We start from the raw sequence: 22,123 nt of genomic DNA, 5'->3' as shown, positions 1-22,123 counted from the left end.
AGAGCCATCCCACAATGAAGAAGATGTGCAGAGGAGGAGCCAGGAGTTCTTCGACGAGCTCCGCCCCTTCAACAACCCTTACTTTTTTGTCATCTTTTAATTTTGTAGTAAAAATTTGAAACTTAAATATTTATAAAATATTTTTCGTATTTATTTATATTATTTACATTTTTAAGAATTTTGAAATAAATTTAAAACTAAATTTGATTATATTTTTGTTTTTGTACAAAATAAAGAATCGAAGCCAATTCGTAGCTAATTTACGTCTAATTAACGACGAAACTGAGCGTCTTCTTCACGAGGGAATAGTTTACGTGTTCTTTACGAGGATAATATTTACGTCTACTTTACGAGGATAAAATTTACATGTACTTTACGAGGAAACATTTACGTGTTTTTACGAGGAAATGATTTACGTGTTTTTTACGACTAAAATGTTTACGTGTCTTTTACGAGGAAACATTTAACGTGTTTTTTACGAGGAAATGTGTTACGTCGCTTGTACGACTAAACGTTTGACCCCACTCTACGACGAAAATATTTCCTCGTAAAGTTACGACGAACTAGCGAGGAAAATGGGTTACGACAAACGTTTAACGACGAAACGGCATTCGTAGTCAATTCCTCGTAAACCTTATTTTACGACGAAATAACTACGAAAACCGCCGTTGTTATAATTGTGTTTCTTGTAGTGATAATTTCTAATTGTAGTCAATGCATTTGAAATCAAAAGACTTTTGGGGTATTAAAAGAACAATACTTAGGTTCACCCTAAGTTGAATGGTTAAATTCACCACACTCTAAATAACCAACCAAACTGCCATGTAGGATTCATTTAAAAAAAATAGCTGAAAAAGAATACTCACATTAACGTCGTCTGCAAAACTCTAAACTCTAAGAACCTAACTCTAAAATCATAAACCCAATATCTTAAACCCTAAATCCAAAACTCTAAACCATAAACCCTAATCCAAAAATCTAAACCTAAATCCAAATCCTAAATCCTAAACTTTAAAGCCTAAACCCCAAACCTAAACCCAAAACTCTAAATCATAAACCTTATGATTTAAGGGTTTAGGATTTAGAGTTTATAGTTTAGAGTTTTGGGTTTAGGGTTTAGGATTTAGGGTTTAGAGTTTAGGATTTAAAATTTTGGGTTTAGGATTTATGATTTAGAATTTATGGTTTAGGATTGATGGTTAGAGTTTAGGATTTAGAGTTTATTGTTTTAGATTTAAAGTTTAGAATTTAGATTTTTTGAGTTTTGCATACGTGGGTATGTTTTTTCAGCTTTTTATTTTAAATTTTATTATCTTTTTTAATGAATCTTACATGTCACTTTGGTTGGCTACGAAGAGCGCAGTGAATTTACCTTAGCAGTGAGAACCTAAGTATTGTTCGTATTAAAAAGCGTGATCCTCGTAGACAATTACGTTATAACTCCCCTACAGTTAATATTTAAATCCAATTAAATTTAATTGACTAGAGCAAGCAAAAAGAACTGAAAAAGTGTGTATTGAGGTGGAGGTCTGCCTGATAAGCTAAGCTGTGGTTTCTCCGATTCAACGCCGTTTGCCTTCGCAATTGGGTAACAATTTTCGTTAGTTTTGATTTGCAGTGTATGTATGCCTGGTAGTATGCCAGGTATTGTATGGATTGTAGATCGATTATGAAACAATTATTCAATATCCAGCAAGTCGATTCAAGTGAAGAAACAAAAGGGAAATTGTTTACGGTTCAAACAAGATAATCAAACATTGTGTATAAACGGTTGGGATTTCAAAAACAGTATGTTTTATGAGAGAGAGAGAGAAAAAAAAAGTTATTGGGTAAAAATATTTGGCAAGTTCAGTGGGTAAATTTTGAATTTCGTAACATTAAAATAAAAAAAAATGTTAAAGGCAAAACAGAAAAATATGAAAATTGACCAAGCTCCTATTAGATATTTCATGTTTCCTAAAAAATAGATTTACACATTTAGCAAATAAAAATCTAAACCTACCCAAGTAGCAAATTGTAAACTTAAAAGACACAAAGTTGTTACAAGAAGGGCTTATTTGCCAAATAACCAAAAAAAAATTAGAAATTAGATTCGTAGAGAGAAGGAAGAACGAGATAGGAAGAGAAAGTATGAGAGAGGGAGATATTTTGTTTAGTTAGTGAATTTATGTTTTTTGTATGGTTAGTAGGCCTAATTTCCCTTACAAGAATGCAACCTAAACATTTTTCTTGGAAAATGAAATTTTGTTAAGAGGATAACGGATTTGCGACTGAATTTGAGTTCAAAATAGAAATAACCAAAATAGAATTGTGATTGGTAAATAACCAAAATAAAACCGCAAAATCAGATTATCTCATCAAGACCATAAATCATGTTTTATGCCAAAACCACAAAATTGAGATTTCATACAAGACCACAAAATCAGATTTTCTGTCATAATCACAAAAATTGGATTTTCGTGTAAAACCGCAAAATCGGTTTTGTCCGCCAAGCCTGCAAAAACAAATTTCTCACCAAAACCTCAAAATCGAACTTTTCTGTCAAACCCACAAAATATATTTTGTGCCAAAATCGTGAATATTGGAGTTTCCTACCAACACTATAGATCAAGTTTTCCATAAAACTAAAAAAATGAGTTTTTACGCCAACACAACAAAAATGAATTTTCCTGTTAAAACTGCAAAATCGAGTCTTTCGGTCAAAAATGCAAAATTGAGAGATTTTCACCAAACCTGCAAAAATCAGATTTCCCGTCAAAATTACAAAATAGGATTTCTTCTCCTAAACTATTTTTCGCCAAAGCTACAATGTTGTGGTTTCCTCCTAAAGCGCAAAATTGACTTTTCTCCCAAAATTTCGAAATTGGATTTTTTTCTTCAAAATCGCAAAATTACATTTTAGATCAAAATCTCGAATCTTTTTTTCGTATATGAGAATTCAATCTCAATTTTATTCATATATAATAATTATTTTCTTACAAATATAATTTTAAGCAAATTTATTCTAACATAATAGTTAGTTCGTTATCAATAATATAAAGAATATGATTTTAATTTTTTTAACTTATAGCCTAGACCACCTCAAGTTTGAGTAATAGAATAGCCGTTTGCTGCCAAAAAAAAAAAAAAAAAAAAAAACTTGTAGCATTCAAATAGTGTTATAAAATCAAAAATCGTACAATTTAACATCTAGATGTTGTATCTAGATGCAAATACCAACTTTAATAATGAACATTTGGATGCAACATTCATAGGTTGTTTTCAGATGCTACATCTAATACAAAAACGAAGATGGTCTAAGTTACATTAAACTTGTATGGATGGTTCTTAATATAGTTTAATTTATGTGTTTTCAGTTTGAATATATAAAAATCCGGGAGTTCATATATCAACGCGTAAACATACAATGTTTGAAATTTATTTATATTATTCCACTTACAACATAAACTTAAATCCATCTTAGTTCAATAATTACTCTTCTTAGTAATGGAAAGCTTCATCGGCATATGAGACTTGAAGCGTCAACACTTTCTTCTTTGCCGAAGCAGAACTGCAGAATTTAGGGAGAGGAGACCTTCCTTTGTACGCTTTGCACACTTGGACCACAAAATCATCATAATTCTGCATCCCCAAAACAAAAAAAACAAAATATTTTTCATTAATTATTAAAAATTTGTATACAGATGTCAGATTTTTGAAAAAAAAAAGAGTTATACGTCATAGAGTGGCATGCTATTCACTGTTACCCATGGTACATATTTTTTCTTCGGCTTCAAATTCAAAGTCTGCTTTGCATAAGCAAGTATAAGCTGAATAACATAAAAGAAGTATAGGGTTATATGACAATTATACAACATATTTGTATATTATGATTGTTTTATCCATACTAACATTTTTAGATATATCACCGGAGTAACAATCCCTGATGGCTTTCTCACCCCCATATGTCTTAAAACATTATGATTCCCAGTTTTTTGTGTTCTTTTCAACGCACCTTATGAACCAGTAATGCATTTTCTGTGCTCCGTAATCATCACATTTTCAAATTTAGACAGTCATTTGCTTGAAGAATTATTTAATACAGTAGATATTAGTAGTTACATACCGGATTGGGCCAAGTTCTTACGGCGCAAGCTTCAATGGCGTTTAGTTTGCATTCCTCTTCACCATGCTTAACAAAATTTAATAATTAATTAAAACAGATAATTTTTGATAAAGTAATTAAAACAGATCATATAATAAACATACAAGTTATTTAATCGATTTATAAATAGGAGAGAGTAAGTAGTTTTTTTTTTAGAGTAAGTAGTTTTTATTAACAAAGATTTATCTATCTACACTATTATTTGAGAAGTGATTTTGCTTACTTTGTCATTTTCTTTATGATTTTAGGTTATTTTAAGTATTTGTATTTATTTGCAATGTTTTTATTAATTTTAAAAAGCTTATTTGTCATATTTTCCATGATTGTAGATTGGATCATTAGTTTTATTAAATAATTTTTGAATTGTTAGTTTTAAACAATTTTAGTGATTACTTAATAAATATTTTTCATTATATTCAATATAATTATTAATGGTTATTATGAAATTTTAGCAATAATTTTATATCTACGTTCATCTTATGTTTATTTTAATAACATTAAATCGTATAATTTCTTTCTTTCTTTCTTTATTATTTTTAAAAGAAGTTTTCTTCTCTTTTATGTCATGGAAGAATTATATAGTGTTATAGGTTTCATTAACATCAGCTTATTAAATAAAAAGCTACAAGTCAAAGCGTGATATATTATCATGTTATCCATGATTTTAGGTTATTTTTCTTATTTATCAAGTTTTCCATGATTTTAGGCTTAGGTTTTCGTAAATAATTATATATATATTTATATATATTAATAATAAACAGTTTTGGAAAATTAAAATTACAATATATCTTCTGTACAAATATTTGGTACTATCTAATTTATTATTAAATAAAAAGAAATTTTCAATGATTTTAATAAATAGTTTTAATAATATTTATATATTTGATAGTATATATATATTTGGTAAGTTATATATTTTTGGGTTTTGTTAATCGTAGCACATCGATGTATATATAGTTTATTACTTTTAATTTATTAGTGTTTAGTCAAAAATAATTGCCTTTCAAACAATTGTAAAATTTGTTAATATGTATCACTACAATGGCTCATGTTTATGCTTTACCAATACCAAAGTATTATTCGATTATATGTGGTATAAGAAAGATATAAAAATAAACTCACAAAAATAAAAAAAATACGAATATTTTGAAACATTACAGATGCTGTAAATATTTTCACAACATTGGTAGATTTATTTATTTCTATATTAAATATAATATTTTATTCAGTACAATTAGGATTTAATCATAATTTCTGTAAATTTAGATAATTTGAAAAAGACTAATGATATAAATGATCTCATCTATTTTTTTTCCTACAAATTCAGACTTGTTAAATGTCAATTGAACTAACGTTGATAGAATTCAATGAAAAGGAAAGCGTTAATGAAGTATATTACTCCAAAACTACTGAAATATTATAAAGTAATCAAAATTAGACAAACATATCATCATTCTTCAATCTTAAAAAATACTTCACTAAAGTCAATCCATAAACTCAATTAACCAAAACAATATTATTTAAAGATAAAAATTATTCATAAACTAACTCTAAAGAAAAATCTACAGAGCAAACAATTGTGATTTAGTTAAATAAAAATTAATAAAATACCCAATGAATAAAGAGATTAACTTAATATTTGTATCTAATTTAATAACTTAAATTTAAATACAAAAACTAACATTAAAATCTAAATTTATTGGTATCCTATTATACTATATATTAAATGAGAAGTCATTTAAATGATTTTTGTTTATCTGCCAAATATAGAGAGAATTTAAGAAAAATTATTATAATTTGATTGGTTGAAAAAATTTCAATTTTTATTTATTTTAATGAGTAAAAAATCAGTTCTAGAACCATCTTGCATCAGTATCCAAATGATTCAAATATATTGCATATAATAATTTATAGTAATTAGTTATAGATTTATAGGAAATATATATAATGCTTCATAAATTCATTTTAGCAATCAAGTATTTATAAACTATATAAAATATCTTTAAAATGATTTACAGAATTGATATAGTAGTTTTATATTCCTATATAACTGGTATGTTATTCATATATATATTTTTTTTTTGGATATATGAATATACAGAGAATCAAGTTGATGTAAACTGAAAAGATTTTGTGTAATAATTATATTACTGTAACTTTTAAACTTATTAAAGGAAAAATTAGGTAAAAATTATTTAAAAATAGAAAGTTTCAATATTATATATCTTCAAAAATTAATTAATTTTATTAAAAACTGAATCATGAATGTTATATATAACTAATTTTAGTACATTTATGACAAGAGTTCCATCTTTTTGGCCATAACTCAAGGATTTCATCGGGACGAATATTACTGGAGTTATAAGAGTGATACGTACACTGTTAAATCTGGCTATTGGATAGCAACAAACTTGCTCAATAGAGAAACGACAGAGACACGGATAGAATCGAGTATCACAAAACTCCAAGTCTTTGCTTTGAAGATAAAAGTTTCACCGAAAATCAGACACCATATATGGCCAACGATCTCTGGACAACTAGAATTGATAAGCAACCTAATACATTGTCATATGCGATGTCACAACCATTGTCCTAGATGTAGAGCGGAAGATGGAAATATTAACTATGCTATCTTTGAATGTCCGCCAGATTTATAAACGTGGGCCCTAGAAGCAACCCCGAACCCACCATTGGTGTTCCCAAGTGCAAACCATTAAGTAAACATGGACTATTTATTCTAGCGAAATAATGATATTGAAGATCCTGAGCTGGATAAAGATCCCTATCCTTGGATTATATGGTAACATTTGGAAAGCAAGAAACGATAAAGTATTCAGAGGATAGACAGGGACCCATTAGAAACTGTCAAATACGCTGAGTCCGAATGCCATTACTGGTTTGAAACTAATCGTAAACAGGAGGAACCGCGGAAATACAACATCCTAAACAAGCAATAATCTCTGAGAGATGTAAGATAGATGGATCATGGACACATGACGTACTCTTCAGTGGTTATGGATAGACATGGATAAAATCTAGAGGAGTAACTCGGTTATTTGGAGCAAGATACCAACAGAGAAGAATCTCACCACTTCATTTAGAGCTCGAGGCCCTCTCATGGGCAATGGAATGCATGTTACAACTGTCGAAGTGTCAGGCTTTTGGCACCGACTATAAGGATCTAGTCTCAATGATTCAATATCCCGAAGCATGGCCTAACTTTTCAACTGAGTTGAAGGAGATGATGAAGCTGAAGAGTAGATTCACAGAGTTCTCGATTGTTTTTATTCCTCGTACCGAAAATGTAATTTCTTATTCATTAGTTAAGATAGCGAGATCTTTTCATATGGACATGTACTACATTGATTGTTCTGTTCCGGTCTGGTTCTCCAGACCACCTCAAGTATGAATAAAAGATTAGTCGTTTGATGAAAAAAAATCAATACAAAATATTAAAAATAGTCATGTTTATCTTTTTCAAAATTAACTTGAATAAATATATAAAATATATTCTTAAAACAAATTTAACAAAAAAACTCTTATTTAACTTTCGATGATAAAGATATAATAAATATATTTTTACAAAAACATTTAGATCGGCAAGAAATCGGGGGTATCCACCTAGTTAGTGTATAAAAAGAAAGATGAGAACGTATAATTTTTAAAGAATAGTACTGAAGAATATCATAAAGATCATCAACAATAGTGTTAAACATTTGTACTGGAAAAAATGGTTAACTAAAATGAAAGAATCTCTTTTAGATAAGAAATAAAAGTTGAAAAGAACCTGGCAAATGACCGTCAGATTGTCTGGGACTTTTGCGTTACCGAATGGAACTAGCTTGAGATCGGTGATTCCGTGGAGATCGGACTCGAAGAGTTTTACTAGATCATCTGTTATGATTTTTTTTTTTTTTTTTAACCGTAGTGTGATCGTAAAGACTTTCTAGGTTTAAGGACTAATCACTACGAAGTCCGCAGAATCCGCGTTTTCTTACCATCTAAGGAGCTCCGGATGGCCAAGTGGAAAAAAAAAATCTGTTATGAATTTCTGACAATATGGACAAAGTGATTCATAGTAAAGATTGAGTTTCACTTTGTCGGATTCTCCAGCCACAAGATTGGTTGAGAATAAGAACAGGAGAAGAAAAGCTAAGAAGAAGAACATAAGTTTGTTTGAAGAAGAAGAGTAAGCCATTGTTGAAAGTATTTTTTTCAAAAGAATTTTAGTACTTATAGCAACATTTATATTAGTTTTATTTTCCCGCTAATTAACTATTTTTTTAATGCTTCTGTAACATTTACCACGTGGGGTTTCCCTCGTTATTTAACTTGTTAAGAGTGAGAGTGAGTAGATGTATCTTTTGAATTGCTCATTACGTTTAATTAATGAAAATTTGATTCTACATCTACTTTTTGGTCAACGATATGAAAAGACCTAGAAAAGATTATATATATATTTATATACATATTTATATATCGATAAATATTGCTTACAGAAAACCATACTGTTATTATTTTTTTTTTTTTTATAACATCACTTTATTACTTAATTAGAGTGTAAATAGTCTACATGAAGCAAATTGGATATTGTTCTTGGGATATATGTATTAAACCTAAAAGAGACATCCTCCCTTCTATTTTTGCTAACTTATCAGCCACTTTATTTGCATCTCTTCCAATCCATTGACATTTAATCCTTTGAAATTTGCTCATCCATGCTCTGATCTCTCTTGTCCAGTTGTAAAACGCGAAATGAAGCTGTTTGCTGTTGATAATATTTACTGCTTTCTGACAATCACTTTCAAGTATAAGCTGATTGATGCCTAGACTCCAACAATGTTGCAGCGCCATTAGTATTGCTTGTAACTCACTCTCCAGGGCACTCTGTGTTCTTCTACCTGTTGCGTGTACAGAGCCTTTGTAAATTCCATCACTATCTCTGATGACCCAACCTGCCGAGCTAGCTATTTCTGTGTTGATGAATGATCCATCAGTGTTACATTTGCTCCATCCGTATTGCGGTCGTTTCCATCTATGCACACCTGTTGGAATATTTTGAGAAGTCTGTGTTCCTCTCCAGTGCAGATCACCTTGCCCATTCTGTCTCCATTCCATAGCATCATTCTTTGCGAATCGAAGTAGAGAAACCCACTGTGTGTCTTTGTTTAGAAATATGAGAGTATTTCTACTCTTCCAAATCCTCCATAAGATCCATAATGGAAGATCTTGAAAATGATGTAATCGTGGTGAGAGGCAGGTTTGCAAACATTCAGATACTTTATCTTCCAAAGATATGGAAGGGCTATTAATTATCATATTCGAAATGCCCGAAGCGCGCCAAATTCGCTTAGCATATGGACATTCAAAAAATAGGTGCTCCTCTGTTTCTTCAGCACTACAACAACGTCTACATTGTGCGTCTCTGAGGATATGTCTTCGTTTCAAATTGTTTCCAGTTGCTAGACTACAGGTTAAGAGCCTCCAAATGAAATGCTACAGTTTAGGGGGAGCTTTGGTTTTCCAAATCCGTTTCTTACGCTCCACATTACCAAGTGTTGGCAATATTTGGTTATTCTCAGGTAAATGAGATCCTAACCAATAACCTGATCTGACTGTATACAGACCATCTTCATTATAGTGCCATCCTAAAAGATCTTGTTGAGCCAGTGGGCTGATTTTCAAGGCCATAATCTTCTGTACATCTTCCTCAATCACAAACTGTCTTAACATCTGTTCATTCCACTGTTTAGTATTTGGGTCCAAGTAATCTTTAACGTGCTCCCCAAGTTGTACCTCTCCTACTGCTCTTGGTGGCCTCGGTGGGTGATCAGGTATCCAAGGATCAGTCCACATATCCACTTGTGATCCGTCTCCCACAATATATCGCATTCCTTTTGTTAAGAGATCCCGACCATACAAAATAGATTTCCAAGCATAAGAAGCCTTCCTCTTCAACTTAGTTTTTAATATATCCCCGTCTGAGAAGTATCTTGCTTTTAAGATACGAGTCATGAGACAGTTAGGGTTCTGCATTATCCTCCATACTTGTTTACTCAGTAACGCTTGGTTAAATATTTCCAAATCTCGAAAACCAAGTCCTCCTTCACTTTTAGGAACACTTACTCTTTTCCAGGCATACCAGTGGAGCCCTTTACGTTCTCATGATCCCCACCAAAATCAAGCCAATATGGAGTTGATTTCTTCACAGATTTCTTTTGGTAATCTAAAGATGTTCATAGAATAAATAGGCATTGCCAGAGCCACCGCTTTCAATAGAACTTCCTTTCCACCATGGGATAAATGCTTCTGTTTCCAGCTTTAAGTTATAGTCTTCACTTTCTCCACAATATATGCAAACATCTCACTCTTCTTAGTCCCAAATTGCTCAGGCAATCCTAAATATTTCCCAATACCACCATCATTATGAATCCGAGAGTATTCCTCATTAAAGTTTTCACTCTAGGATTAACTTTAGCTCCAAAGGTGATCGCTGATTTGCTAAGATTGATGGCTTGTCCTGAGACTGCCTCATATAACTTGAAAATGTTGTTGAGTTTCCTTGCAGCTTTCAGATTAGCCAAAGAGAAGAACAATGAATCATCAGCGAATAGAAGATGATTTACTGTTATTTATAAAGATAACATAATATGATAACAAATAAAAAAAATTTCATTTCTCAAAACTGTTATTAACATAATCGAACATAAGATGATTTATGATTTTGATATTTTTCAAAAATATATTATATAATAAAATTATTAAGTATAAAATAAAAAATAAATGAAAATTAAAATCAATAAAATTATATGATTAAGATTGTGTATATCATAAAAAGATACTCTTTATTAAAAATATTGTTGTCAAATTTCGCCAAGTGTTAATTTCTTCAACTGAATAAATAAAAAAATAAAGAAATTTTTTTTCTTATATAGAAAAAATAGAAAAGAGGAATACTTGTTTTGAGAGAAAAATATATTTTTTTATCTCTTTAACTTGCGCCACAAATTTCACCTCTGTATAAAAATATAAAAATTAATAATATTTATGTGCATATATTTTCAATTTTTCGTTATAAAAGGACGTAGTATTTTTTTTTTGTTTATTTTAGTGATGGTTCAAGTCATAAGTTAGTTATTTCACAATAATTTGTTATTATATGTAATAATGTATTAGGATTTTTCTGTTTTAATTTAAAGCTGTTTTGAAAATTTTAATACTTACACATGCATGAATATGTTTAGATCGCTGTTCTAAAATGAGCCCGCGTCGACGATTCGGCGGCCGAGAACTCGTGCGACGGTAAGTGACCGTGGCGTTTTGGGATGATGCGGTTGTGTTAGGCGGAAACTTTGTTTTTGGTAGGTTTTAAGAACGAAGCTGATGTTTTTCTGTAGATCTAGTGTAGTTATGGTATAAACACACAAAAACAGTAGTGAAAGCGATATAAAAGAGTTCTAAAAGCCATGGATGTGAAATAGAGTTGCAGGTAACGTTGAAAAAGAAGGGGGCATAATTGTCTTTTCATTACTCATTAAAAAGAAACGAAAAAAGAGGCCAAAGCCCATTTAACCTGGTCGAATCCGGGTTAATAAAGTTGAAAAACATTACTCAAACCACTAGACCATGTCTTACTATGATTATTTTTGTCGATATTTAATATTTATATTTATTTATAGCTACATATACAGAAAAAAAAAATTCCCCGAGTACTCTCCGATTTATTTCCGATTTTCTGATAATTCGCTAGGCCCGTAGTCACCGCACGGATAGCGCTTAGCAAATTTTCGAACAGGGGTTTAGATTAAAAAAATATACTAAAATGTATTCTATTTTTTTATAATTATATTCAAATTAATTTTTTTTGTCATCTATATTCAAATTAATATACATATAGAAAAAGTTTTTAATGAACTTGATTTTTCCGTTTTGATCAAAAATATGATTTAGTTCATGAGATTCACTATAATGTTTACTTTTTATAGTATGTGTATATTTAGAATTATATTCTAAATTTCTTAACTATCCAAGTTGCTAAATAATTTTTTAAAATTTTAATTTATAACATTTATTGTAGATAATTAAATAAAATTCAGTTTTAAATATAAAATACCCGTGCTAGTAAGATAACTATTGAGGTGAGGGTCCGAATCTTATAATTATATATAACAATTTTGTATTTTAAATATCTCCATACTAGGTTAAGATCAGCGCCTTGCGCGGAATAAACATTATATATATAAATAATTATATATATTTTATATTTTTACATGATAAATATATATTGAATAATTTAAAGTCATTAACTAACATATATAATTAAATTGGTGCAAACATATAATTAAATCAATTTTATTAATCCAAACAATATTTTTTCTATTTGATAGGATATGTAATTAAATTTTAAATGATATTAACATACATATTATATTTTAAATATTAATGTATATTAAATGATTATTTCTACTCATATGATTTTTTTTTATCATTTGTATCTTTTATATTAAAACTTTAAATTACTGATAATAAAATTTTCATTGTGGGATTAATACTTTTAGTAATTTATAATTTTTTTAAAATTAAGTTGTCAATGTTCATTCAAAGCTTTTATAAAAAAAAATTGTTCAAATTAAATTCCGAAACTAAAATATTTATGTATTTGATATGGTTTAAAACAATATATATATATATATATCATTCTTAATAATTAATTAAATTTGACTTTTTACTTATATGATTTTGTAATCATTTGTGTTTTGTTATAACAAAAAGTTTAATCCATGAATCACAAAATTGGAATGTGAGATTTTTAACAGTTTTAGTAATTTATAGTCATTTTTAAAAATTCGAAATACAACATATACAGAAAAATCTAAATTTTTATTATATGGTTATTGTGGTTGTTTAATTTAGTTTAATAGTTTAATATTAAACAAATGATAGAAGATACACTATTTTTTATCAAATCTTTATTATTCAAAATCATTAATTGTCATATATACTTTAGCCGCATTAGGCAATTCCGTAATTTTTATTTAAGGAAATTATAAAGAACATTAATAATAAATTTATGGTTAGTTTAAATAAAAATTTATTATATAATTAGATAGACCGACATATTTCTCTAATGATTCTAAGAATCATCGTAGTGATGACACGTGGCTACAAAAAGAAGTTGTAATGTTTCTCAAATAATATATAGGGGATTATACCGATCTAGTCTTATATAAAAAGTGACATTGATAATAAGTACAGAGTTACATTAACTGTACAATCATACCATGTTATTAGATTCTCTAACCTCGAGCTTCCTTTTTTTTTCAACTGTAATCCTTCATAAAGAACTAAACAAGGAAATGAAAATATTCAGCTCGTCCTCAACCGATTTTCTATTTAACTCGTCTTCTACCTTACCACATCAGCTATTAAGGAAGTTCTGGATTTCTGCATCTTCTCCGTGTCGAACTTCGGGGCCATTTTGTATTAATCTATGGAGAAAGAAAGACTCAAGGAGACGAGGATCAGAGACCTGAGAAAAGTCTTGAGAGTTTGATCAAAGTTCATTATTCTCACTAACGTGTATCTCACTTAATTAATCATCAACTTGAAAAAGAAAAGAGAGAGAACAACAGTGGAACTTCGTTTCGACCATTCTTCTCCCTTGATGACAATTGGTGCTGACTAATCGAAGTTAAGAGGCATTTAAATAAAATACAATAGTACAAGGATTTAACTGAATTAACTTTAATTTGTAACCAACCATACGTTAATCCAATCTTATAGAACCAAGTGTAAAATAAATCTTTTAAAGAGTAATATTTGCAGGTCTTAACAGTGATCAATGATGAACTCTCTCCACAGAATGTGATGCTGATATATTTGTCGATGTAGCCGGATAACATAAAATTTAAATGTACTATGTTATTTGTAATCAATGTATAAAATAGCAAACATATTATAATAGTTTGTTACAAGAATTCATATGTACATGAAGTTCATATATTTACTTGTATTTGGGAATTATTTATTTTAGTTTTATTGTTAGCCAGTTAACTTATTTGACAACATAGCAATTAATCATACTTTATATTTATCTTTTGAATTAATCAATGAGCTTTATTTTTAGACGGCTAACTGATCTTATTGCTAGCCAATATTATTCTTAGTCAATGTCCACAAAGTATAATGTTGGTATATTTGTCAGTGTATCCGAATAATACAAGATTTAGATGTTCTATGTTATTTGTAACCAGTCTATCAAATAGCAGAAATATCTTATTACCGGAAGTTTAACTATACAAAAAGTTCATACATTTACTTGATTTTTTTAATTGGTTTCTTACTTTCATTATTAGCCCGTTAACTTATTTGATAACATATGATAATTATATATATATATATATATATATATATTATATTGATTTTTAAATTAATCAAGTTTTATTGTTAGATGACTAATCCATTTTATCGATGGCTAACATTATTCTTGTCTGATTTGTGAAAGTTTTATCCAGTTAACAACATTTTCAAGTGTTTTTTTTTAGAGTTTTGAAGCTAATATTATGTCTGGTAGGAAAAATAAAGTTCGTAACAGCTACACACCAGAATTTTGTTATTATGTATCTACATAATATTTACTTACCAATACGTATATTACTTCCATACATAACTAAATATTTTCAAAATATCTCACTTAATGATCAGTTGATGACCAACAAAGTATATATGACTGTAAAAATCGTATGTAATATATGTAACTAATGGTATGTAAATATACCTTGTTATATATACGCTTTCACACACAACTATACACAATTGTAACTAATTGGTAGGATAAATAAAGTTTGCAACGGCTACACACCAGAATTTTGTTATTATGTATCTTCAAAATGAAGTATATTTTTATTTTCTTAACATTTTAAAATAATTTGATATTATTTTGTCAGAATAAATCTAAAAATGTATGTATGTTTGTGATACTTAAAGTGTAAAGTCTATAAATTAATAAATTATACCAATTCTTAGTTGCACCAGTTTAAAATATTTAAAATGTTGACTTTTAAAAAGTAATATGTATATATGATCTCATTAAAGTCTTAAATTAATCGATGATATTTATAAAGTTTATAACATTATATGGTTAAGTTATATACAATGAAATCTATCTTTATATGTTTTACAAAGTCAAAATATTTTGATACTATTTAAAATATTACGTATAATAAAACATTTACATTTTATTGTATATATTTTCTATACACCAAACAATTTTAAAATAATAATATAAAAGCTAAATTTATAAAATTTAATACTTATATACATCATGAAATAAGTATTCTTTTTATTTTGAATACAACATATATTAAATAAATGAATCAAAAAGAAACATTTTCTGTAAATTAATAATACTATTAATTAATAAAATATTTTAATATTAACATTATTAATTTACTAATAAATCAAATAATCAAAGGTGGAAAACTCTGTATCTATGCTGACAACATATGTAATATGAATCATTAGACTTCCTGTAACCTTGTTTGCTACTGAATTTTTCAATCGTAGAATTTTGGAGATTGCAAAAAGCCAAAAATGTTAAAGAAACTTCTACATCTTTGAAATTCTTCCAAATGGATTAGGAAAGCAGGCAAGTCTTCTGATATAGACACCATCTCAGTATCTCACCGAATCTGAGATGTCCGTCTCCAATGCCATTTTAGTTGTCAAAAATTAATTTTGCATTCCTCTGCACATATTAAGACTTCGGCTTCTGCATGCAATGGTGTTAAGCTCAGATGGATATTCCTGACATCCCTTAAACCTCAGACTGACTCGAACCACTGGTGACATCAGACACAGACTTCTGAGGGAAATTAACCCTCGCCAATGGACCATACATAACCCTAGCAGCCTCATCATAATTGACCTATAAAACCATTTCCAAGAACCGTCATTTACACCAACTTATTGCATGTGGGGTTATTGGAAATCTTATCTGATTATTGTTTGAACCGAGACTGTCGATAAACTAGTAAAGAGAAAGGACGAGTTCTCGTCGGTGGGTCAAGACAAAGACGTGTTTTATTAGATCAATGAGTCGAAACAGTATTACAAAAGGGGGAGAGAACAAAGGAATTAGTCTGGCGAAAGCTGGTTCGTCGGACCGTACAAGTCAGCGAGAAGTAAGATATTAAACCCTAGATCTAGCCGAAAGTGAGTGTAGTAATTTGCGGATCCCCTCCTTGTTGCCTTTTCTCCTCCTTTTATAGACACATGCTCATTAACCTAATGTGCTCTGTCCTGACGGGCCTCCTCGAGCGGTTGGGCCGAGGTGTCGGGCCGCTGACTCGAGTCATCGAGCCGACGACTTTCAGTTGGTCGTCTCGCCGATCAAAAGCAGTCTAAAGCCGAGTCGATCACCGGCTCGCGAGTCGACGAGCCGACTTTCTTTGTTGTGATCATGTGTCTGGATAATTGTCTTGTGGGCCTTTTGGGAGGGCACGGCCCATACCCAACAGTAAGTCCCCCAAGTTCGCTGGTGAGTAGCGTAGCCGACTCAGCGAATTTGGAAGTAGGGTTTGCAAGACAATCGTTCCAGGTTTATGATCTCACTTGATTCTTCGACTGTGTGAGCACCTCGTTTATTCTCCCTCCGTGATTTGACCGATTCGATTTGGACCGGCGGTTTCTTCCGGTTTTGATTTCGACTGTTGGTCTCGATTCGAACCGGTCTTGGTTTTCCTCGAGAAGTCGAAACGTCGCGAGTCGTGGTGAGCTTCACGCGCCCAAATGGGCCGGTCTAGGCCCATCTAGGCCTAATGATGACGCCTCGGGGTGCGATGCGCTCCTTCCCTTATAAATACCCCCCTCGCGTCTCATTTTCTCCACTCTTCATCCGGTTCAGGTACTTTCTCTCTCTTGCTTTCCGCTTCTCTCTCTAACTTTGTAGTCTTAGTCCTTTGAGAATGTCGTCGGGCGGTAGCGGTAGGCTTTCCAGGGCACAGAAAGGGAAGGCTATGGCGAGAGCGACCGAATCGAGTCATGCTCATGTCGTCGAGTCGAATTCTCCCTCCGACTTCGAGACGATTCATCGTTAAGCCATGATGGATACGGAGAACATGGATACGCCTCAGCGAGTCCTCGTTGCTGAATCGGCACGTCAACTCCGCGAGGAGAGAGAGGCTGCTTCGTTGATTGCGAGAGACGGTCAGGGTGGGGCAAGTGAAGGAGAGGCTTCTCTCCCTGACTTCGTTCCATGCTGTTATCACCCCGAAGGGATCTTCGAGGCTCTCCCAGCTTTGGCACCGGGACAGATGGGTTCTCCTGTCGTGGAAGGACTAACGTGGGAGAACGTCGAGGAGACTCGTTCAACTCCTACCAGCGTGAAAGCTTTGCTGAAAGAGTGTGGAGGAGTCGGAGTGACTTTCCTAATCCCGACAAGGTCTCAGAGGCCGTGGTCCCCTTCGTTGGGGTTTTAGTGTGTCTACGAGTCATACTTCCAGAGCGAGACCAAGCTCTGGTTTCCGATTCCTCGACTCATCACATCTTATGCGAGACGTCGTGACGCAGCGATGAGTCAGTTCTTGAATGGCGTGTTCCGTATCTCGGTAGCGTTGATGGTGATGGCGGCGGAGATCGATATCTCGATGAGCGTGCGGACTCTTGAAGAGCTGACTTACGTCAAGTCTATGGGGGACGGATTGTTCTCGATTCAGATGAGGCCAAACTACAATGTTATTATTGACCACCCCAGCAGGACGGCCAATTGGCAGCGCTTCTATTTTTACGTCAAATCTTACGGTTTTGCCTTTGAGGAGCCGCCCGGCTATTCCTTTCGATTTTTATGGAACCATAAGCTCGGTAGAGCACTATCGTTAGCTTGCCGACTGTTTCTTCCTTTCGTTTTCTGACTGATGAGTCTTCGTTTGATTGCAGTTGATCACCCAGATTCGGCCTCCTATCCAGAAGAGTTCATTGCTAACGCTCGTGCCGTCGTGTCGCGTGTTCAAGTAAGCTGGAAAGACATCACCGTTGAGAGGATTTGAAGAGCCATCGACAGGATCTCGAAGAGTAAGTTTCCTTTTCACGATTACATGGTTTTCCTGGCTCACGTCTGTTCACTCGAGGCCTTTATCCGGATTTGACTCGTCGTCCTTTTGCAGGGGACTGGAGATCCGATTTGTCACCTTTGATTATTGGCAACAAGCGGCGCTTTTCGATATTCAACCGTGCCGAGAAAAAGGTGATCAACGCAGCTAGGGGAATGAAGGAACTTGCGGACTTGAGTGCACTAATCAAGAAGAAGCTGAGCGGAGTGAAAAAGACATCTTCTGCGACTCCTGGTTAGGCGAATCCTAGTAGGACGACTCCTGGTGAGACAACTCCTAATAAGGCGACTCCTAGCTAGACGACTCCTGGTGAGACGACTCCTAGTAGGACGACTCCTGGTGAGACGACTCATTCAGGGCCTCCCCCTCTTGCTATTTCCCCAAGACCATCTGTAGGCCCGATTAATATCGAGTCCTCGAGGGAGGATCTCGTGCAGTCTTCTGAATGAGAGACTACCGAGCCGTCGGTGACGGACGGTAACAAGAAGAAAAGGTCTGCTCCCGATTCTTCTGCTTCAATCGATACCCAAGCGAGTACCGGATCTGATAAACCTCCGAAGAAGAAGAAGAAGAAGGAGAAGAAAAAGAGGAAGAAGTCTATCGAGAGGCAGTCGGAACCTGTCGGGGACTCTGAGGGTCACGAACCACGGTGGGCGCCAACTGTTTGAACCGAGACTGTCGATAAACTAGTAAAGAGAAAGGACGAGTTCTCGTCGGTGGGTCAAGACAAAGACGTGTTTTATTAGATCAATGAGTCGAAACAGTGTTACAAAAGGGGGAGAGAACAAAGGAATTAGTCCGGCGAAAGCTGGTTCGTCGGACCGTACAAGTCGGCGAGAAGTAAGATATTAAACCCTAGATCTAGCCGAAAGCGAGTGTAGTAATTTGCGGATCCCCTCATTTTTGCCTTTTCTCCTCCTTTTATAGACACATGCTCGTTAACCTAATGTGCTCTGTCCTGACGGGCCTCCTCGAACGGTTGGGCCGAGGTGTCGCGCTGCTGACTCGAGTCATCGAGCCGACGACTTTCAGTTGGTCGTCTCGCCGATCAAAAGCAGTCTAAAGATGAGTCGATCACCGGCTCGCGAGTCGACGAACCGACTTTCTTTGTTGTGATCATGTGTCTGGATAATTGTCTTGTGGGCCTTTTGGGAGGGCCAAGCCCATACCCAACAATTATCTACTCGTTCAAGAACGGAGATCATCATTTGAGCATCATTTTACATAGTATTCTTTGTTTTCGCAAGTTGTAGTATCTCCCTTGGGTCCCTGTCAATATTTCAATAGATTTTATCATTTCAACTTTTTCAATTGTACCATTAACTTCATGGGAACTGGTTAGCAAAGTAATTTAGTGATATCCTCCAAAATAAGTAATTCACAATTGTAAAAAGAGATTCTGTTGGGATTAGTATTATTTTGTTATAATGTTAACTAGACTTTGATCTAACTTCGGAGCGAAGATGAGCATTTTTGCCTTGTTGGTTGATGATGTGCTTCGTCTTGTAGTTTGTGCATTAATAACTTTGGGTCAATACCGGGAAAGTCTATATGGGATCACACAAAACAGTTTGATTTTGACCGAAATAAACCTATTAGCCTCTGTCTTAGAGCAGTGGGAAGTTTGGAGCCTACTTTCAGGTTTTTACTAGTGTCACCTTCACACAGTGGTATATCATGGATCTGATCAACATATGGTACGAAGCACCAGTAGTGCCTTCTGTAATTGCTATAAAACTGTAGTCTTTCCTTTTAGAGTCGTTTGGTAGCGAGAACGAGAGTTTTCATGGTAATGTACTTTATGTCCCATAGAGTAGAAAACTTGACTACTGATGAAAGGTGGTGGATATTTCTCTCATGTCGTGGATCCATGGGCATTCCATTATCTGTTGGATTCCTTCTAGATGGAGAAAACCCATTGGATTTGGTTAGTGATAACCAAACTTGAAAGTTGGGTCATTGGTATTAGTCCATGAGATTAGTATTGGGCCATGGAGGTTCTTAGGGTTAGTGAGACACATATATATTGTCTCTTGTCCTAATTTTTATGCAGAGACTTACAAGAATCAAAAAAACAAAAGAGAGAAAAGAGGGAAGGAGGCAGAATTTCGTCTGGGTTTGTCAAGGCAGATTTGGAGGGTCAAACGGAACCTGATCGGACTGATATTTTGTGGAAAGCTTCTTCAGTCAGTGGGTTAAAGGTTCACGAAGGGATTTAGATTTTAATGGTTGGATCTTCTGTTGTCTGGGGTTTAGTGAAGCTGGTCGTCACAGTTCTTCAGCAGTGCTGTCTTGAGTGTTTGGTAAATCCGACGGTGAGATCTTCTCTGATTGAGCTGAAATTTGGAAGAGGTGTTGTTGACTAGTGTATCTTGGATTTGTACAGCGGGATTAGTCTCTGGTTTCCGTAATCCTTGTGATCTGAGGTCGTTTGGTTGCTGCTGGTTTTGAAGCTTTGTGTTACTCTCTTGTTGTTGTTGTTCTTGTGTTGGAGGTAGCTCTTTGTAGCTTGAGTCTCTGTTCTGTTCAGGTTGTTGAACAGGTAGGACGTGTTTGTACTCACATACATTTATATAGTGGATTGTTGAGTGGACTACGGTCCCGTGGTTTTTCCTTCTCACATCGAGGAGGTTTTCCACGTAAAAAGTGTGTCTCATTTAGTTATTGCTTATACTATATCCTGCTATCGTCGAAGTATTTTCCTCACAGGTTCACACAAGGTCAGGGGAATACGATCGATCACATTCCGCTGCGCTCGTGTCGTGTGTCCATATTTTTCCCCAACAAAGTGGTATCAGAGCTTCTGGTTTTAGAGCTTTGGGTTTGATAACTTCGGGTTATTGTTGCTTGTGAGAATGATGGAGAATATGGGCAGGATGATAAGCTTGAATGGTGCCAACTATCATCTATGGAAGGGCAAGATGGAGGATCTGCTCTTTGTTAAAGAATTCCATGTTCCAGTCTTCGAGGAGAAGAAACCTGAGAAGAAGACGGATGAAGAGTGGAAGCTGCTCCATCGCCAAGTGTGTGGGCTGATAAGGCAGTGGGTAGATGATAATGTTTTGCATCATATTGAGACTGAGACGGATGCTCGTTCTTTGTGGAAGAAGCTGGAGCAGTTGTATGCTAGGAAGACCGGAAACAACAAGATGTACATGATCAAGAAGTTGATTGAGCTAAGGTATCAGGAGGGAACTCCGATGACGGATCACTTAAATGCGTTTCAGGGATTACTCAACAAGCTGTCTGATATGGGCATTAAGTTTGATGATGAGATTCACGGTCTGTGGTTTCTCGGTACTTTACCGGATTTTTGGGAGGTTTTCAGGATGTCTCTTTGTAACTCCGCGTCGGAAGGTGTTATTTCGATGGATTCAGTAAAGAACATTGTTCTTAATGAGGAAGCAAGAAGACTGTCGAATGCTAGCAGTTCGCGTTCAGATGTCTTTGTTACTGAGTCAAAGGGGAGGAGTTCGAGTAGAGATCCCAAGAGAGACAAGAACAGGAGCAAAAGCAAATCTAATAAATTTGCTAACATGGAGTGCTATTTCTGTCACAAGAAAGGGCACATGAAGAAGGATTGCTGGAAGTTGAAAAACAAGCAGCAAGGAAATCAAGAAGAAAAGGTGGATCGGGTGACTGTCACTGAAGATCAGTTTCTCATTCTTCTTGAGGGTGATGCCATTAATGTCGCATGCCCAAGACACCAGTTGGGTGATTGATAGTGGAGCTACTACTCATGCAACATCACAGCGGGATTTGTTTTCTACCTATACTACGGGTAATTATGGTTCTGTGAAGATGGGAAATGATGAGATGGCTCAGGTTGCTGGCATTGGCGATATATGCTTGAAGACTAGTCTTAGGACTA

General features: G+C 33.7%; 1 pseudogene; it reads right to left on the bottom strand.

The window, feature by feature from the left end:
- Positions 1-1,232: 1,232 nt before the first annotated feature.
- LOC106423923 lies at positions 1,233-12,369 on the bottom strand (annotated as a pseudogene).
- Between the last annotated feature and the right edge of the window lie 9,754 nt (positions 12,370-22,123).

The sequence above is a fragment of the Brassica napus genome, chromosome C9 (assembly GCF_020379485.1).
Source record: "Brassica napus cultivar Da-Ae chromosome C9, Da-Ae, whole genome shotgun sequence".
Lineage (NCBI taxonomy): Eukaryota > Viridiplantae > Streptophyta > Magnoliopsida > Brassicales > Brassicaceae > Brassica > Brassica napus.
This window is presented reverse-complemented; position numbering and strand designations above follow the sequence as displayed.